This window comes from Tachypleus tridentatus, chromosome 6, assembly GCF_004210375.1.
Source record: "Tachypleus tridentatus isolate NWPU-2018 chromosome 6, ASM421037v1, whole genome shotgun sequence".
In the NCBI taxonomy this organism is placed as follows: Eukaryota; Metazoa; Arthropoda; class Merostomata; order Xiphosura; family Limulidae; genus Tachypleus; species Tachypleus tridentatus.
In genome coordinates this window covers 73,589,104-73,611,392 of record NC_134830.1, presented here as the reverse complement: position 1 = coordinate 73,611,392, position 22,289 = coordinate 73,589,104, and the positions used below count along the sequence as shown (strand labels likewise).

The following is a 22,289-nucleotide window of genomic DNA, read 5'->3' as shown; positions in this document are numbered from 1 at the left end:
CACAAACACACGTTTTACCATTCCAATTTTATCATATATCGGTTGCGACTGTGACGTGAATTGTTCAGTTCCATATTCCAAATCATTTATATATAACGTGCTCACGTTTTTCTTATATGTTTTAATATTTTATTGTATCTGTATTTTATATAGAGTGAAGAGAAAGTTTATGGTTGCTCATTATAGAGAGCCCAAGGATTTTTAGCGTTATTAGATTATTAATGAGCGCCAATCCCTAAAATGTATACAACAAAGGAACGTGTTCATTTCCACGTGTATACCTATCGTCTCTGTAAGTACTATTGTTGAGTATCTGAAAGCCAATAATTAAATTATATAAGTGTTTCAACTAAACACACCTTTAATATTTTATGTTTCTGACGTAGCACGTAATACTATTCACTGTTAATCTGTATTATATTGTAGAATGTTAACAGGATTATTATTGCGCTATAACACCTGTGTCAAGTAGCTCAGATTATCTGACTATAGCTTTTTTTTTTCAAATGCGCTTTGGTTTTGGTTTCTTTTTATTCATTAAAATTACTATGCTTCACAAGTCACTAAATTTCTTTCCAGTTCTATTTGTGTTTCACTGTTTATTTAATAATCTTTGACAATCTTTACACTTGTTAATAATCTGAAAATTGTTTTGACATATTCGTTTCCTCTTTATAATAAAAATTCAACAGACAAGTAAAAATATATTCATATCTCAAGAAGAAGAAAGCTCTATTATTTAACTAACAACGCCATGTCAACATTGGAAATGTATAGGTTAATGTAGGGAAGGTGTAATGTAATTCTAGCAGTGTAATATCATCTTGCTTCCTCAATAATTCAAGATTTTCAAATTTTTGAGCAGTGTGGAGAACTTGCGTAATGCTCGAAGATATATATATATAATATAATGTTTAGCAACGCTTCTAAAGTAAACAATACTTAATGTTTTTGAGACATTATATAAAATCCCAAGATAACCCAAATAGTTTAAAGAGTAGAAAATAATCACATTCTTTAAAGGTGTAGAAACAATCCTATTAAACCATGCCACTAGGAAACAACTGTGTATGGGATTTGTTCATTATTAGCCTTGAACCAACAGTTAATAATTTTAGAAATGAAGTATTAAAAGTATACCAACTCTCCTAGCATCTTATCACTGTGCATTAAACAACAGTGGAATAAGTAACTGGAATTCTGTGGAAAAGTCAATGTACATCATTAGATCTACGATTATGTATTGAAAAGCTGTTTTACGAATATTCTGTCAGCAACTAGTAATGAAGGCTAGAATGTTAAAGAACTGTTGCCTAGGTTTTATTCTAAAAAATATAGCTCTTATTTTGCAAATAACGAGATAAAACTCTTTATAGCGAAATATAGACGGGGCATGGTCAGCTACCGTAGTATAACATAAAAACAATTGAGGGTTACTTACACAAACTAGTTTTAAAACAGAAACTGCTAAAAAAAATTAAAAGAACAAATATATATCTTATCTAAGTGTTCCAAATGTGATAATAATTTTATTTTTTTAGGTAATTTGCCTCATTTCAGTTCAATCTGTATCCATTTTTTAATGTGTGATGAGCAGTAAAACATGGAGAAATAATTTTTTTAAACATGACCAATATCACCAAAACTGACATCCCTTATGAAACAATACATTAAACAGTTTACACGCGTTTATTCAAGAAATGTTTGAAATTTCAATATCTAGCGTGACCTCCACGGGCTGTGACACACTCCTGACACCGTTTTGGCACACTTCGAATCAGTCTATTGATGTTATCTTGGGGTATGGCAGCCCACTCGTCCACCAGTGCTTGTCGGAGTTCCTGTACATTCTAAGGAGGGTGCTGGCGTTCACTAACACGCCTCGACAACATATCTCAACAATGTTCAATCTTATTTTCGTCAAGAAAGTCCATACACAGTCTGGCGACGTAGGCTCGAGCGTTAACCTACATGGAAATAAGCCCATCGCCGATAGCACCAGCAAAAGGCCCCACAATGGGTTCCAAAATTTCGTCTCTATATCGCCGTGCGTTCAGAGCACCCCTGTCGAGTGTGAATAAGTCCGTGCGGCCACCCAAACATATGCCTGCCCAGATCATTACAGAACCTCCTCCATAAGCGTCTACTTGAACAATGTTACAGGCAAAAAATCGCTCTCCTCGGCGTTTCCACACTCTCGCACGTCCATCATCACCAGACACAGTAAACCTTCTCTCGTCTGTCCACAGCACGATGGCCCATTGACGAAGTTCCCAGTCCAGGTGCTGACGAGCAAACTCCAACCTGGCTTTAAGGTGTTGCGCTGTCAGAATAAAGCCTCTTGCAGGCCGTCTGTTCCTAAGGCGTCCTTTGCACAGACGATTGCGAACTGTTTGTGCCGACACAAGGGTTCCAGTGGAATGCTGAAGGTCATTTCTCAGTGACCGAGCCGTAGCTAATCTGTCCCGTAGAGCGGTAGTCACGATGTAACGGTCCTCTTTGGCTGTTGTGCAGCAATGACGGCCTTGACCTTGTCTCCTGGTAGAGTCGCCAAAGTCGATTAATGACGCTTGAAGACACACCGATGCGCTGTGCCACCGTTCTTTGGGTCTGGCCATCCTCCAGCATCTGGACCGCCCCAGCCATCTCGTTCTCTGTCAGATGGCGCCTGACTGCTTGTGTGCGCAAGATGTAGGTACACACTGACAAAACGAGCTGCAAAAGATCCATATTGGTATTTGTTTCGAGAACTGAAGAGGAATGCATAATTTTACGTAACAGCCTTATATAGGGTACCTTGAGTTGTATTCTCCTTGAGTGAGGTGAGTTTCGTTTGAGTTGCTTCAAACTTCACTCGCAAGTTTAGAAAATACACTTGTAGACGAACGGATATGCTTTTCATACATAAATTTAGTTATGACAAAAATATACTAAAATATGTACTTCTCCCTTTAATTTTTGTGAGCAGTATATTATCTACTACTTCGTAAAGATAATGAATGAGCTGAGGAAAGACGTTTGCTTTAGTTTTTCTATATATAAAACTTCCTATTTTTCCGGCCAGTGTTAAAAGTACTTTCAATTTAGTCGTATTGTCTAGTACACTTTTTCTTTGCTTTAGAATTCCTGGTTGAGCTACGATTTGGTTTCTGATTTGTCCTTAAACTTTCTCTTTCTTCGTTGGTTAATTAGATAAAAACTATAAGATATGTAAAGTGGAACTTGTTTTAAGGCTTCAAAAGTATGTAATCATAATTTCCACGTGTAATTATCTACTGATAGTGAAGTTTAGTTTGAAATAAAGTTACAAATTAGAAATAGAAAAAAAAAACGATAACGATTATAAAAGAAAAGATATCTTAATGTGCAGAAATAGATTACTAAAAATTTCGTGTGAATGTATAATCTGTTTTAACAGTCAAGGTTCTACTGAGCTATATAAAAAATACGGTTTTCAAAGATAAGACAAGCACACAATATTTACAAAAACGAACTTTGTTTAAAAGAGTCATATAGAATTTAAGTCATATATATATATATATATTTTTTTTACGGAAACAGTTAATCTTATGGTTATAAGATACAAATATTAGAGTATAGCTCCCAACCTGCTATATAAAAATGAACTGCATCACAATCAAGTCATGTTTTGATAGTTTATATTGTGTTCGGATGGCAAGTACCCAATCATAACTACTGCATCAGCATACATCTTATAAACGTATAGGGTCACACTATCCCTTGCAAATATTGAATACATCCATTACTCCTACGACAGAAAAATAAACAAAAATAAAACGAGCAAAATGCAACTGTTGGATGTCTGAAGCAACTCCGTGTGACAGATTGAGGCTAGATTTTATGTTTTAGTAAGAACTGTGTGACTACTCTAAAGAGGATAGACGAATCTCCTATTGTTAATAACAGACGCGGTCTAGGTAGAAAACTCAAACTTTTTAAAGATGATGTTAAGTAACTCAGCTTTTAAGTGATACATTAATTCATTTAAAAAACCTGTCTGTGGTCTATCGTTAAGAACAGGTGTGAATAGTACCTTCAGAATAGTAGGAAGCACATTAGCACCGATTAATCTCAATGGATGTGTAACTAGCTGTTCAAAGACCACTGCTTAAGAGAGATAACTATCAAACAGCTGAAATGTATGTCAAACTTCAAACAGTGGGATTAAATTAAGAAAGTTGAAAGAGGGCGCTTTTTACAGATAAATCAAAATTCAAATTGTTTGGCAACAATCAATAACATTTTGTTCAATGTCAGAGAAGGGAACTGCATCACACTTTACGTATTTCTACTATGAACCATGTTAAAGGACAAATATAAGGGTGGACTGTAGAACCTCAGCCAATGGTGTATGAAATTTACACAGAAATATTAGTTTTATTATTACTGACAGGCACAAATATATTATTAACCATCATATCACTTACTCAGGTCAGAGATCCATCTTCCATTTAAACAGTGATTTAAAACGTGAAGCAAATGTGGTGAATTGATTTGTGAGGTAAATTAAGTTAGTGGAACAGTGATAACAAGTACTATCGAAGTTGCATAATCATATATGAAAACTGAGTTGATTAAACGGTAACCAAACAACTTAGCTGAATTATATGAAGTAACACAACATTTGGAACCATATTTCAAAACTAAGCCATATCGAAAAATATGGCATACTGTACTGTTCTGTTCAAAGCAAACATGAATGCATTGTGCAACTTATTTGCTTTTCTTTCACATATTTTGCATTGTGTATTGCACTAATGATCATTTAGTTGCAATTACTTATTGTTTACGTATAACCTATGCGTTTCGGTAATCGTATCCAACATTCGAGAAGTGAGATTTAATAATAGAAATGTTACCTGCTTTTAATTATCATTGAAAATACACAACTTAATAATATTTCAATACAAAGTTTTTAAAGGAATAATCTGGAATATTATCTAGAACAAAAAAATACTTGCAATCATACGTTAATAGCAAACTCTTTCATTAATTTCAAGCAGTAGTAATCAGCAAAGTCGAAAAAAATCTGTGTTAATTTAAATTTGCAATGATAATATTAAAACAACAGAGTAAAAGTCTTTAGAAAAATCCCATCGTCCCAAAATTAATATTCCATGCATGGCCAGGTGGTTAAGGCACTCGACTCAAAATATGTGGATCGCGGACTCGAATCCCTGTCACACCAAACATGCTTGTCTTTTCAGTTGTGGAGGCGTTATACTGTGACGGTCTATCCCATTATTCATTGGTAAAAGAATAGCCCAAGAGTTGACGGTAAGTGGTAATGACTATCTACCTTCCCTCTGGCTTTACACTGCTAAATTAGGGACGGCTAGCGCAGACAGCCCTCGTGTAGCTTTGCGTGAAATGTAAAACAAACCAAACCCAAAATAAGTAATAAAAAAAACTCTTAATAATATAAAACGAGTGCTTGATTTGTATTCAAGCAGAGAATGTATCAAGCTCGGGTACAGCTCTGGAAGTATCGAATTCGGTAATTACTTCATATTAAATTTATTCGCTTTCTGCAAAAAGAAACAGTTCAGTTCATTATACCACATAAGTGTTAATTTTTTCAAACAAAACTTTGGGTTAGTCAACAATATACATTATTCAGGATGTTAAAAATACCAATTACTTGTAACAAAGAAAAATTCGTTACATAAAGTCATTTAAGACATTTATAACACGACAAATTCACGGGAGACTGGCTTAATGGAAATATAAGGCACATCAAGATGTGACCTTTATATACATATATACAACCATGAATTCCTTTTCTTCTCTGTTGTCTTATTTTGTTCATGTCTGTTCCTATCCAGCAAATATTCCGTATTCTACAGAGTTACATCTACATAAGATAATCAACAAAGATCTGAACAAATAAATATTTAATACGTTTACATAAGTATTGAGTAGAACAGTAAAACTGCACCTAATTAAGAAAAACATAAAAAATATAAATAGAAACAATTATTTATGTTTTAAAGCTCATGCTACATACTTGCTATATACAACTTACGATCAGGAAATTCTTATGTGAAAAACCTATTAAGGAGTGAAAAACAAACGATTATCAAAAACGTTATTGTTACAAAATTATTATGAACTACGTTTTATGTTAAACTCATGGAAATATTTCTAGTGTTTGCTTATTTTCTACCTTAACGAGTTTGTAAATATTGTATTTATAGTTAGATGTTTTAAAAAGTAAAGATTTTTGATAAAAATATCAAAACTGACTTCGATTTATTCGTTATGATTGAACTTTACTGTTATCTTGTTTAACTTTTAAATGCGTATATACATAATGTACATACATGTTTATAATCACATACACAAAACTGCTGAAACGATAAATCTGCTAGGAGTAATTTTAAAATAAAATTTTGCGATCTCATCTTAGAATTGAAACTTCTAAAATATAACATTAGTATTTTATAGTAGGGAAATTTAAGACCCACAAATTTGGTTTCAATTTGTACAACATTCCACATGTATTTCATTTTTTATTGCGGGAAAACTACAATAAAATTGTTAAAACATAATACTGAGCATATAGAATAGTTAGCACATACAATAAATTTTATGCTTAACAGTAATAGATAAATTAACAAGTAGTTTTATATATAATAGACAAAATTTAATAATGTATTAAGAAATGTCCAACAGATGGCGCTTTATATATATTTTTATTTCCCGCAAAGCTATACGAGGGCTATCTGCGCTAGCCATCCCTAATTTCGCAGTGTAAGACTAGAGTGTAGGCAGCTAGTCATAACCACCCACAGCCAACTCTTGGGCTATTCTTTTACCAATGAATAGTGGGATTGACCGTCACATTACAACGTCCCCACGGCTGAAAGGGCGATCATGTTTGATGCGATGAAGGTCCGAACCCACACACCTCGGATTACGAGTCAAAGACATTAACCCACCTGGCACTGCCGGGCCTTTTATTTATGATTTACTGGCAGGACTTGAGCATATTCTTTGATAGATTGTTTAAGCAGAGTATTTATGATGAAACTTTGTAGAATGGACAGCAACTACCTGTTTTGGAGGCACAAGTGTAGGAAACGACGTTTCGAAAGTCTTCCGCCTTTCTTCTGGTAGTGCAAAAACGAAAATCTAGTCATTTGTTTAAAAGGAACTAGGAAGAGCAAGAAAATGTTTTTCGAGTTACAGATAACCTTGAAAGAAACAACGTCAATCTGTGAAGTAATCATTTTTTGTAACATTTTATTTAAGAATAAACTAAAACACATTAGCAAAATCGAGATAACTTTGAATTTCGAATAATGCTGTTAACTTATGTGACAGGTACTCAAAACTTGTTCTTTTACAACCACAAAATACTCTTATAGTTAAAGAGCGTAACAAGCACTATTTGACTTAGCGGAATATGAATGGCTTAGTCACTCATATAAAACAATTATATATTTATACAACTTGATTTATTGGGAGTATCAAACTATAATTAGTTTAAATACCAGCTCTGGTTGCTTTTGAATACCATACTCTTTAAACTGGTTTTGTTAAATATGGGATTCGACAAGAAATATAGAATTAATAAAATATTGCTGATTTCATATATTTAACATAGTAACATTTAGGTTCATTCATTTGTTGAATTTCATGCAACGTTATTCTAATGTTATCTGCGCCAAAAGTCGCTAAAATATATTGAAAGCGAACAAACTGATAAAAGGGATGTTACGTTTAGCCATTGCAGTAATGTATAAAGTATCATCATGCAAGTTGAGATATAGCCATTCCAGTTACATTTCTGTTAATGCAAGTGGTGTATAGCATTGTATCACATACATGAAGCTCCTAATACATAATAATTATAATTGTCTACAGGTCTAAAGTTTCATTAAGGACCTGAGTAATAAAGTTTATACCAGATGCACAGTTTCATTTGAAAAATACGTTTCAAAGTTTGCTTGATCCCTACATTAGCCCATCCGATTGTTTTCTATTACAGCATAAACAATTTATGTATGGAGCAGGTGGTCTAAAATTTCTCAGACATTTGTGCTATTAATATTGCATTCAGTAGAAATTTATCTTTCAAGACCTATGATATTATTTCCGTATAGCTTTGTGATTTCAAATTATTGTTTGTAACAGCTGCCGACCTTACCAACCATACCATAGGATTCTCGTGCAAACTCAGTAAGAACATGTAATTGATGGATAAGGATATTTCTCTTGACACTCTAATAGTATAGTGTATATTTAATTAAGAAACCTAAAGGAAACTGTTACTAAGAAAAACTTGTTTTTATTACTTAATTTCTTCGAATCGTATACCAGCTGAAATAATTTTGGTTGTATATACATAAGTTGCACATGTTTCTACACTGATAAGATAAACTGAAAACAGTTGGTCTGATTCAACGACAACGACACATCAAATTGGAAAAGATGAATTAGCTAATATATAGTTTACAAAAAACGCATTGTTTTCATCTACGTACAATTAGTAAGTTTGTATATGTTTCATCAAACATACAAATATTATTACAAAATATCAAAATTTTACCATTAAGAATGGGCCGGAATGACCAGGTGGTTAGGGTTCTCGACTCGTAATTTGAGATTCTCTGGTTCGAATCCCCGTCACATCAAACATGCTTGCTCTTTTAGCCATGAGGGCATTATAATGCGACGGTAAATCTCACTATTCGTTAGTAAAAGAGTAACGCAAGAGTTGGCGGCGGGTGGTGATGAATAGTTGTCTTCCCTCTAGTCTTACACTGTTAAATTAGGGACGACTAGCGCAGATATCTCTCGTGTAGCTTTGCGCGAAACTCAAAAACAAACAAATAAACCTTTAAGAATGCTCTCAGAAAAACACAATATCACACGTTTTTATTAGCACATGTTGGTTTGGCATAAGTATAAATATTTGAGTATTTTATATATTAAATACTCCTTTATACAATATCAAGAATTGTTTTTCTTTTTCAAAACCAACATAAGTTATGTTTTATGTATCCATAAAAAAATTTTAAATTGAAAAGAGTTTTATTTATCGATAAACAAACAAAAATTATGGAAGGAACCATATATTCGCGCATTGAAGTAGCAAAAATTGTGAAAATCTCTATATAAAGTGATGGAAGCAACAGTAGATAGACATTTATTAACTGAGATTAATACATTGATGTACTCATTAGCGGGTAATAAGTCAGCATTTCTAGTATATATAAAAATTGTATACGATTAGATAGGAAAATACAAAAAAATTTTGTGGTGAAGTTTTGAAAAAATTGAGTAAACTGAGTAAAAGTAATGCCATATAAATTATAATATGCAATATAAAATAGGTCCGAATGTTATCACACGATACATAAAGAGCAGTGAATACATATATATGCTAAATAATATATGTACTTTTACATTCAACCTTTACTATATTTTAAGTACAAAATAATGTGTATTTCGCATGAATACTTTAAAATAACAGTATGTCTTGTCGAATTTATCGGATTTGTGCATTTTCAGTCATACTGACAACATTGACAAATGTGTTATTTTCTAACTTTTTTTCCATTCCTAAAATACTTTTAATTTGCTAATAAAATGTAAAATGCTATCCTAAACAGAACCTGTTTGAATATCCGGGAATTACCGGTTTGAAATATTAGCAGTCAAGTTGAAGTGTTGTCAACAATGCGGTCTCCGCCATTACGATTTAATGTTAGAAAGGCTTTTACCGATTCTTGAAGCCTTCACTGATATAAATTGATATCTCAAGAGAACAATGAGCAACCTTTGTAAACCGCGTTATGGAATATTCAAATTTATCAGTACCTAATCTATTAAATGTCTGATCAAATTTTTGTAAGTGGTCAGTGGTAGCGTGTGCCTGCATATATTTACGTCTTTAACCACATAAAGATATTTAGTTAGAGAATATAAGGTTGTTTATTAACAGATTTTAGTTGCCTTTGTATACATTTATATTTTCGATATTTATTTACAACGGTATTTAGGAGAGGTAGGAAAATATTTGATTGATTATCATGATAATTGGAAAACACGTTTCTCGGTGTTTTATTTAGAAATGAAATACGTTTTAAATGTGAGATGTGACGCACAAACCATGTTTCAGTACACTAATAATAGTATCCATTTTATGAATAATGGGATAATAAAGATTTATTATAACTTGAATGTATTTAGCTTTCTGTTAATTTAAGTGAAAGTTTATATATGCTGTAGTTTAGTGAAGCTTATATCGTGTACGATTAACGAAGGACACATTAGCACGTGATATTAGTTTTAATCAGTCTTAAAACATTTTTTTTTTAAATTAAACTTTTGTCTAATCGGTTAAACAAGATAATTTTACGATACTCTGTGACAATTTAGTACAAGGACAAACCCAAGGGCATATTTTATAATGATAAGATAAAGCTAGTTATGCACCCTAGTTGCTGATTACATGTACACATTAATTTTGTATGTTAGGTTTCAATTAGACTATTTCTAATGTTTAAAACATTCTTAAGAGAGATATGGACATAGTGAAATGTTGGAACCAAATAAAAAATAGGAACGAGGTATTTAATGTTAGATTATGTAAAGACAGATTATTGACAGGTGACATTTCACCGCCCACTACTGACACAATGTTCTGTCTATTGACTTACCACGCTAAAAACCGAGTTTGGATATTCGTGGTGGGCAGAGCACAAATATATCAATGTGTAGCTCTGTGCCTAACCTCAAACAAACAAACTAACGAACAAACGTTTCACTTACTTGCAATGAATGCTATTCTCTCTTTTGAACGTAAGAAACATTACGACGTAAATATCATTCAAATTATAATTTAATACATTTTCAGGTTTTATTATAATTATTATTGTATAGCATTAATTTGTGGCATTAAGTATTTCAAGTCACTTTGTTTTACTGGACTATTTTTAGTATAATAAAATTGAATTTAGCAACTGGGCTCAAAGGCCCCCCTTGTAATTTACAGAGTGGTTAGTGTACCCAGGCCGTGAATGGTCAGTTAGTTAAGGAGCTCGACTCGTATTCTGAGAGTCGCGAGTTCGAATCCCTGTTCCACCAAACATGGTCGCCCTTTCAGCCGTGGGGACATTATAATGTTATGGTCAACCCCACTATTCGTTGGTAAAATAGTAGCCCAAGAGTTGGCGGTGGGTGATGATGACTAGCTGCCTTCCCCTTAGTCTTACACTGCTACGTTAGGGACGATTAGCGCAGGTAGCCCTCGAGTAGCTTTACACGAAATTCAAAACCAAACAAACAAACAAACAGAGTACCGAGCAAGTTCCTAAATTCCTTCATTAACCACAATCACTCATATATATATATATACACACACACACCAACGGAGAGGGTGCTTACCACCCTCCTAAGGAAAAACCAACAAAAAGTACAGTTAGGACACCAACCCTTGAATACCTCAGTTTCAAGTTTGGTGCTATTAAAAGTATGGACGTGTGTATAAGGAGGGAAAGATGGAAATGAATATATTTTCAAATATGGCGACCTTGGAACAAAATACGTCGCCTAATTCGAGTTTATCAACCCTGTAAACTTACTCTTAAATTTTACACATGCCTGACCTTCAGGTACATTTTAAGCTTCATTGGTAGAACGAATTCGTACATAGATAACACCTCTGGGTTTGTTTGTTTTGGAATTTCGCACAAAGCTACTCGAGGGCTATCTGTGCTAGCCGTCCCTAATTTAGCAGTGTAAGACTAGAAGGAAGGCAGCTAGTCATCACCACCCACCGCCAACTCTTGGGCTACTCTTTTACCAACGAATAGTGGGATCGACCGTCACATTATACGCCCCCACGGCTGGGAGGGCGAGCATGTTTTGCGCGACGCGGGCGCGAACCCGCGACCCTCAGATTACGAGTCGCACGCCTTACGCGCTTGGCCATGCCAGACCACACCTCTGGGTTACGTTGTGTTTGTTTGCTTCCTACTAGCTCCAGAACTGTTTGAGGAAGAAGTCAAACACATGTACGTAAAGCTACAAGCTGATGCAGTATAGGATTTATTTATAACTTTTCTTATAAATTACTTTAGCTAGTTTTGATCAATACCAAATTCCTAAGCATTTTTTTACGTCTTGCAACTAAAACTTACATTCTGCTCTTAAAAAGATACAATTCATATAGAATAAAGGACCAAAAACATTTTAGGAGGTAAAAAAAACGTTAGTAATTGTTCCAAATTCTAAATGATATTTTATACAGCACATGTGAGTAATATTTCTTTTAAATTTCAACTTTTAGAGTGGTGTAACTCAACGTAAAAAAATGTCACTTTCCTTGTCTACAAGTTAGCGTAATTAAATTCTAATGTTATAATTTAATATGTTACAGTAGAAATAATCGACCTTTACACTCCAGATAATAATAATAAAAGATGTTTAATTTTAACCAGCATTTCAAGTCTGATACTACGATATTAGCTCATTTAATTGCATGTGACACCAAGTGTTAGAACTGTATTCTTGTTAAAGTGGTGCAAACTATATGTTTTTAAATCTAACAGTCAGGTTTTGGTATCAATTTTTATATCTTTATTCATTACACATGCAAACTTACTAGAAAAGTAGAATAATACCATCAAACGTGACTCTTGGTTAATATATAAGATTGTCCAGAAATGAATGTCGTTTTTGAACTACGAAGACTGGAAAATTATAAACCAGTGTTGTAAAATATGCTTTAATTAGAGTAAGCACCATTTGCTTTAACACACTTTTGTCATCGTGTAACGATGCCGTTTATGCCCTTGCCGTAAAAATCAGAGTTTCTATGGTCAATGAAGCTTCTTCTGCAGCTGCCTGGTTTTGAAAGCGTTTATTGTTTAACAAGTTGTCAAAGTGCTTGAAAAAATAAAAATCTGTACGATAAAAATCTTGGGATTGAAGTGGATGAAGCAGAACCTCGATTCCCCATTCGTTCAATTTTTGGAGCGTCATTCTTGACAGCTCTCATAACGCCGATTTTGTTGATCTTCAGTCAGTTCATGTGGAACCCACTTCTCCAACTTTTCGTCTTTTCAATCTCACTCAGATGGTTGGCAATGCTTCATTTGCTTGTGCCTAGCTTTTCTGCAAGCTCACGTACTGTTGTGCGACGGTCTCTCTCAAGTGCTTCCCTTAATGTGTTGTCATGTAAGGATGGCTTCCTTCCCGACCTTTGTGGTCTTCAAGACTTTTATCTCCATGTCGAAATCTTTAGAACCAACGCTGAGCTGTACGTTCAGTAACAGATCCATGAATGCTTGGTTGTTGCTTCGAGTAGTTTCGGTAGCTTTTCGTCCAAGTTTGAAATCGTAGAGAAAAATCAGACGGAAGTCCTTCTTGCCCATGCTGTCTTAGGGGGTACGAAACTTACTCAAAGTAGAGCTAAAACAGCAGACAATTAAGACAACTTGTATGAGACAAACGTTGGATTAAACCAACCAACGATAAATTACTCAATATTGAGATTCTAAATGTCATCTTGAGAATTTCGACATTTGTTTCTGGAGAAACTAATAACAATGAATTTATGAACTAGAGGCTCTATCAAAACAGGAAACGTCAATCTTATTCATGTATGTGTTAAATGCTGTGTAGAATATTAGGTACATGTTTAATATAATATTTTATAACACTATAGAAGAATGAAAAAAATGATTAATTTTTTCTCTCACTTTCTTATAAAAACTATAAATGTGCAGTGATTACGAATAAACGAAGTGCACAATGGCAGTAGATATGATTTCACTGAAAGTATAATTTTACGATTATTTTTCTTTTAGTTTCATCGTAGCTAATTAACACGAAATTATTTTAACTGATCATATCATTAAACTGATATGGTAAATTAGGATCAACATTAACAGCATAAAAACTGAAATAAGTGACATTCAAAATAATCAAAATTTAATGCTCTTTAAGGTTCTTATTTTGAATCCAGGATTAAATACAAATCGTATAACAGACACGGAAAACAAAGTGTGGCGTCATATAACAGAAGTCAAAGCTGTCTGCGTGCTCCAGGCAACGGTAGGCAACATAGTCGAAAAGAATCTCAATCTGAAAAAGCTACACAAGGGAAAGTGAAATAGGTACTTACGCTGTAATATAATGGTCAAATTGCCAGACGCAACGCCTTTGGATTTCTGTTTTTAAGCGGAAAGTTATACAATGGGTTATCTTTACCCTGCCCACCACAGTTATTGAAACCAGAATTTTAACATTATAAGGATTCAGACTTAACGATGAGCAACTGGGATACACCCTAATGAAAATGGCAGTGTAAAAGTGTCGTTCTTGTCACTAAGTGGATTATGGAATTTATCATGGAGGAGTGATGTGCCATGAGCTTTACAGTATTACAGTAGAGCCCTTTGCAATTGTAACTATGCTGCAGGGCTATTTTAAAGATGTACAATCATCATAATCTGTAAGGACGTGACGGAGATTCAAAATTATTTGAAAATAGTGAATTATACTTTTGTATATAATTATTTACATATGCATTTGAATCTCATAGAACATTAAATAAAAACTCGATGGCAGAAAGCCTTTGACTGTTGTTGCATTCGAACTCAATGGATCAGTAGGATGCATATCTTATGTATTATATATATTATTGCAATGGAGATTTGACTTAATCTTTAGAAAGTTGATGTTAGTACCTGATAAATTTTGTAGAGTGGAACTGAAACTCTAAAAGGTTTTGCAGCAAGTACTGTATATTGAATTATGCTGGTTTCTATACTTCGACCTGAATTTGTCACCACCAGGTTCACGAACTAAATGTTCCTTCAATAACTAGCAGTTCAACTTCTATATTGAACAATTTACAATACTTCCATACTATTATTATTATTCCACTGTTAATGTTATTAACCACGATAGACACATCAGCATTTTGTATTTTAGATTGTTTAGTATATCAATAGTATTTCACACAATATATCGTGACAGGATACAGCACTTCAAATATTTCTGTGCATTGTTCAATAATATATAAAAGAACTGTCACGGAAACATAGAAAAACTAATTAGTTTATTTTTATTACCAATGGAAGTGACATTTGTTTATAAGTTTATCAGTTACAAACGCGTTTGTTTTAAACTCGACGTATAGAAATTCATCATTCAGTTACGCTATAAATTTATTTGTCTGTTGTTGTTTTTCCTGTAACACTTTATACTAATTTTTAATTCACAAAACTTCCATCCTATTTCGTTGGTGCTTGTTTTTTTTTTTAAGTAACACAAAAGTCATGCTCCATAATTCTAATTCATATCAGCTTACAATCTGCCGTGTTTATCCAACTCTGTAGTTGATCCTCATACAAAACTGAATCAATACTCTTACAGTGGTTCGTGTTCTTGATTTCGGCTAAAAATATAAGGTTGGCATGTGGCTTGTTTACTCGTGAAACGACATAATGTAATCATCTGCTAATTTACAAACTTTTGATGTATTTTGGTTTATATTCAATGTTTACAACTTTTGAGTGAATAACGTCACTTTATTATGTTGAAACATAAAGCAACTCATCTGTTTAAATGCAAAGTTTTTTAACCATTATTTAATTAATGTATAATAACGCACTAATGAGATACTATTGTTTTTCAAGCTACATCATCATTCGTGTTGATTTTTACAGTAGCTTTACCAGAAAAAAATGTTGAAACTACTACTGAAGGTAAGTATATGAAATAGTAACTAGTTTCAGCAGTGATCCAGTCAAAAATATCATCATTTGCAGTGATTCGAAGCATGCGAAGTAATAATTAATAATAGCTGCAATTAAACCGACATCTTTAAAATTTTACGAAGAAGAGTGTGTATTTTCTTATTGTAAAGTCACATCGGGCTATCTGTTGAGTCCACCGAGGGAAATCGAACCACTGATTTTAGCGTGGTAAATCCGTAGACATACCAGTGTACTAGCTGAGGGCTACGAAAAACAACGACAAACAAAGAAACAACTAATGCATGTTAGTATAATGCTACTACAATTTGTGACCTAGATAGAACATGACAAAAGAGGTCATATTTTTATTTTCCTTCACGCATAGAATGTAGGGCTAATTACAAAAGGTTATATATTAAATATACGACCTTCTGCTTATCTTTAAATACAATGTTAAAGTGTTAGAGATACGGTTCTTGGATATTAAATATTCCATAGAAAAAACTGCCAAGTTAACAATTATATCTACACACGAGTAAAAATTAAAAATTATTTATTTATATTTGTTTTAATTCATATAGAAAGAAGTGAATAACATTGTGTTTGAAAAACACAATATGGTAAGAGTTAAATCAGATTGAAAAACTTATTGCTTTATGTAAACTCTGTTGTTTGAGAATAACAGAAAGCCACATATTAAACGTCTGTAGAAATAAAAGTCTGTTATTCACTTCGAAGTATAAGATTGATTTCACACTGTTATTGTTTTAACCCACGTTTAACAAAGTATGGTGGTACGTCGTTTTCTGTGTTTTACATAAAATATTTTTATTGTTCAGAGTAAGTTCTTCAATGACACATGTTTCTATAGCTATGCATTGAATGGTTCAGTAGGATTTGAAATGCTGTGATTCTTTTCTCAAAATTTATTTTAAAGTACTTCAAACAAAATAGACTTGTTTGCTATCAATAAAGCTATTATATAATTACCCTTACCTTTTCGGTTCTCTTGATACAAAGTAGCCATCCGTTCTAAAAGACGACGCTAAGCAGTTTAAAGGAAAATGAGATATTTGCAGGTGTCTCAGGGACACTTGAGTCCGTGTTTCCATGGCAACCCAGGGACTCGTGGTGACCAGCTTTTACGTCATACCTAAAATATATATATATAACATACATTACATGAAAGAATAGTGGAGGGGATAAAAGGCAATTGTATTGAAACATTTTAGGCAGGCTAATACAAAAAGCGCAATAATGTTACCCCAAAGGACAGTTAATTAAAAGATAATACTGTGTTCCATTAATAAACATATTTTACTACAAATGCATACATGTAGTTATTATGGAAATAAATGTTACATTTTTTGTATTTATTTATCCTCTATTTATTAACAGTGTGTGAGATACGATGTTATAATGTATAATGTCTGCATCACTGGAGAGTTGTAATTCCCCTACCTAAAAAAAAAAGTGTTTTTTTTTACTTCTACAATATGTTTTAATAGAATGACGCTAAATGTTAATATTGAAAGAGAACAAAAGAAAGACCAGGCAGGTGGGTTAAGGCGTTCGACTCGTAATCCGAGAATCGCGGGTTCGAATCCCGGTCGCACCAAACATGTTCGCTCTTTCAACCGTTGGGGCGTTATTATGTCGGTCAATCCCACTATTCGTTGGTAAAAGAGTAGCCCAAGAGTTGGCGGTGGGGGGTGATGAGTCTTACACTGCAAAATTATGGACGGCTAGCGCAGATAGCCCTCGGGTAGCTTTGCGCGAAATTCAGAATCAAACAAACATCACAAAAGAAAGAGGATTAGCTCTACTTCTTCTTTTATTACAAAAAAAACAACAAAATGCAAGAAATAAGCATAAAAGTTAACACAATTCACTATGTATCTCTGAGCAAAAAAAAACAAACTTGTTTGTAACACCATTCATTGTCTGTTGCATGACATCTCAACAAACAACCATATAACACGTTTTGTAAAATAAATATGGGAACTTACAATTGTAATATTAACATTTTTTCAATACACTTCTGATTATATACATATATAAACTTCCAACAGCATTTTTAATAATAAAGGTATAATTTATAACTTTTTTAAGTAAAATGAAAACATACAGGTCTTTTTTATAGCGACTCTTAACCATTTTTAACTTGTCCGAATTTTATTTATAGAATGACGTAAAAGTAACTTGATGGTCTACTTACTTGACTTTTTCAGGACGTTTGCAAAATTATCTGCACATTAGTTAAACGATTTTATAGCTATAACATTAAGTTGACAAAGAAATCAGATCAAAAATTTAAATGCCCAAATAATGTCAGTTAAAAACATAAACAAAGAAACACTTTGTAAGATCGTAAAAGAGAGAGAAAGAATAAACAAACAAACAAAAAACAAGAAAGCGGAATTAATAAAAGGGTGAAACAGAAAAAAGCGAGAGATAGACTAAATCAAGTTTTGGAAAAATAAATCATCAAGACAATGGCTGTTGTTTTATACTTCTTAATCGTTAAATTAAGGAAATGGGTACAGTGAAGGAAGACGACGGGTTGGTATTTGTAAAGTGACAAAAGTGTCCACTTAATTTGAAAGGATTTGTTTGTTTTGTTTTTGAATTTCGAACAAAGCTACTCAAGGGCTATCTGTGCTAGCCGTCCCTCATTTAGCAGTGTAAGACTAGAGGAAAGGCAGTCACCCACCACCAACTCTTGGGCTACTTATTTACCAACAAATAGTGGGACTGACCGTCACATTATAACGCCCCCACGGCTAAAAGGGGCGAGCATGTTTGGCGCGAAGGGGATGCGAACCCGCGACCCTCAGATTACGAGTCGCACGCCTTAACACGCTCGGCCATGCCAGGCCGATTTAAAAGAAAATGTTACAACGACATTCAAAACTTTCTTTCGCTTGAAGGTCTCTCTAGTTGTTGTGAAAAAGCAGTAAGAGAAAAGTCAAGGTGCAGTTTTATTGATCATAACAGCCATATTAACACACATGTGTAGGTAGTTGATGTAACCGACAATTCTTTATTACCACAAAGAAGGAGAAAAGGTGCAACAACTGGTTGTACTCGTAAGTTTACTCAAAAAATAACTCAAGAGCCTCAAAGCTCTGAAAGATTTTTCTTAAAATTACGCTTGATTTTGATTTTACTGACTTTCCAGTGCAAGAGATATGAGCAGTAAGACTTAAAATTTTAACCCCAGAACGTTTGAACACAATTTCAGCTTCATAGTATTAATCGCATAAAACTATTAACAGCTTAAATTATTAACGTTTGTTTTGTCCGTATTTATAATAAATGTGAAGGCACATCAATAATTATAATAAAATAAACTACTCAATTAACTATATATTATCTGTTGTTTATGTTGTTTGCAAGGTGTAGCAAAATAACTCATTGTATATATATATATATATGGATGCATATAACTTTCTTAATTAAAAATAAACGTTCTACCACATTAAGTATTTGAATACTTATGTCACTAAATTAAACAGTAACCCTTTACTAATGCTAAATATTAATAGAAATACTTGCCGAATGGTGATAGAGCCTTAAAGAATCATTGGTTTATAACTTCACTACAAAATGATACGTCACCCGCAGCTAAGTGTTTGTGTTAGATAAACTTAAAAGTTCTTGTTTGTTAATATGCACAAAGCTACACAAAGGGTCATGTGTGCTCTGCCCATCACGAGTAACGAAACATAGTTTAGTTTGTTTTCAATTTCGCGCAAAGCTAAACAAGGGCTATATGCGCTAGCCGTCCCTAATTTAGCAGTGTAAGAATAGAGTGAATGGTCTGGCATGGCCAAGCGCATAAGGCGTGCGACTCGTAATCCGAGGGTCGCGGGTTCAAGCCCGCGTCGCGCTAAATATGCTCGCCCTCCCAGCCGTGGGGGCGTTATAATGTGACGGTCAATACCACTATTCGTTGGTACAAGAGTAATTCAAGAGTTGGCGGTGGGTGGTGATGACTAGCTGCCTTCCCTCCAGTCTTACACTACTAAATTAGGGACAGCTCGGTGCAGCGGGCTAACAAACCTACTCACTTAAAAATTTCTTTTGAAGAATCCGCAAGCGATTGCGGCCCTATGTTTCTTGATGGAATCTAATAGTGATAACTAACTAACTAAGAATAGAGTGAAGGCAGCTAGCTATCACGGCCAACTCTAGGGCTACTCTTTTACCAATGAATAGTGGAATTGACCATCACATTATAAAGACTCCATGGATGAAACCTAATTTCTAACAATATAAATCTGGGAGTTTACAAATTTAAATGTATTCTACCTATTTTATGTTATGAATTTTCTTTTTTATAAAAATACATAAATTTTAATGAATTTAGAATCCAGACAAAATTGAATGTTACCTTAACGCAAAGGGTGTCATTTTCCTTACTGAATACAATAATAAAATCTAGAAATGTCCCATACTTTTTCAATAAGCTCAAAACTGTAAAATATTAGCTTTTGTTTGGGGTTATTATACAATTAGTTATGTGCTCAAACTATTTTGTATTACAGTTGCATATACCTTTTTCTTTTCATGTCTTAAATATCGTAATTTAACATTATTTTTAACAGTTTAAGATCCTTTTATTTGTTATTTTAAACCTCTTATTTGAAGACATTTGTTTTCTAAACATATTATGTAGAAATAATGTTATTATGATATAATATAATATTCTTACATTAAAAAGTACAATAAAATTAATCATTATGTTAGCAGTGTCTACTCATCACGTTATTGATCAGTTAAATCATGCTTTTGTGAAAGATTAGATTCATTGCAAAAGATATTTTCACACACAAACTCGACCACCCCATCATCCTCTTCATTGAGCTTCGAGATCTTAAACAACGTTTTTCCTCCAGTGGAAGATGAAACCATACACAAAAACAAAATCTTCGATTGTAACCGTTATTCATATTTTCGAACGAGTTGAGATGTATTAAAATAATTAAGTTATACTACGGACATTCAATGTCTCTAAAATCTCTTTAGTTCTACGTTCTGGGGTGTAATTAATGTATGTATCTATATATCATAAACGCCATAACAATATATTATTTATGCAAGCAACGAATATTTGATACATTTGTTTCTATAACTCATATATGATTATTTTTTCTATTATTGATGTTCTAAACTCACTGGAATCTGTAAATGAGCACGTTTTAAAAATATATTATGCAAGCAACGAATAATTTTTGATACATTTGTTTCTATAACTCATATATGATTATTTTTCACAATTATTCATGTTCTAAACCTACTAGAATTTGTAAATGAGCACGTTCCTGGAAAATGTTATTTTTGCACTCCCCAGCCCGACCCAAAGAATTTCAACTCCCCCTCTTCTTGTCGTCCATAAATTGTTCAGGGTCTAACGAGTGAAAGAGAGAAAGAGAAACGCCTATCCAATTTTGTAGTTTGAATAATACAGCAGAAATGCTCGTGACTTGGGTGCTAGCGGTTATTTAAGAGACAAGCAAGCTAACATCAAGGTAAGTAATGACGACACAGCGAAATAAATGTCAGTCAAAGAACAAATAGTTTACAACCAACTCACTGTGCCGAACTGCTATTGGTTGTGTGTTGACATTTGGAATTTCTTTCCGTTGTTTTTTGATAAGACCAGTAGTTATGCTACTAAAGAAGTGGCCTTCATTTTCATGTAACTGGTGTTTCCATAAATGAAGTCATTTAGATGCGAGGTTTAGTATAGAGATTCAGCGATATGCTGGTTAATAAAAGTTAATATGGTTAAGCAGAGAAGAACTGTTCATATTTTAGTGCAATTTTCATATGTAAATTGACAGAACTCTTTAATATAATTATTATGTAAATTTTATTTTCTATTTTAAAACTGAAATTATAAAATAATAGACAAAGTGCTCTATTTCGTTTTCTAAGTGATACAACTGATTCTTTATAATGTGATAGCACTTGAATTATTTTGAGATGTTCATTGAGACAAGTTGAAAATTATCTTGATGACCTGAAGATACAAATTTTAACTGTAAAAATACATATATTAAAATTATGCATATTTTTGATTTTATATGCAATTATTCCTAACTTTTGTAAAGCCAGTCTTTAAAAATATATATTATTTTTAAATTGAAAAAGAAATGAATAAAATTAAGAGCCATTATAATCATGTAATACATATTATAAATAATATGAAGTGAAAATTATATGTATGGATAAGTTATAATTAGAGAAAAGAGAGAAATAAATCTGAAAAAAAAATGTTACTGTGTGCGTTTTATTATAATAAAGCTACATCGTGCAAACTGTCTTCCATCGCACCCCATAATTTTAGTTTTGTTTGTTTGTTTCGAATTTCGCGCAAAGTTACTCGAAGGCTATCTGAGCTAGCCGTCCCTAATTTAACAGTGTAAGACAAGAGGGAAGGTTGTTAGTCATCACCACTAGCTACTCTTTTACCAGTGAATAGTGGGATTGACCGTCATATTATAACTCCACCACAGCTGAAAGGACGAGCATGTTTGTTGC

At 33.3% G+C, this 22,289-nt stretch overlaps 1 long non-coding RNA gene across 12 annotated transcripts in view; it reads right to left on the bottom strand.

Moving 5' to 3' along the window:
* The window catches only part of LOC143252805 (uncharacterized), a 169,686-nt gene that overhangs the window by 142,211 nt on the left and 5,186 nt on the right, over positions 1-22,289 (bottom strand). For all 12 annotated transcript variants that reach the window (XR_013029153.1, XR_013029146.1, XR_013029148.1 and 9 more), the window contains exon 2: positions 16,737-16,893. This is a non-coding gene — a long non-coding RNA (uncharacterized LOC143252805). The remainder of the gene's footprint in view (positions 1-16,736; positions 16,894-22,289) is intronic.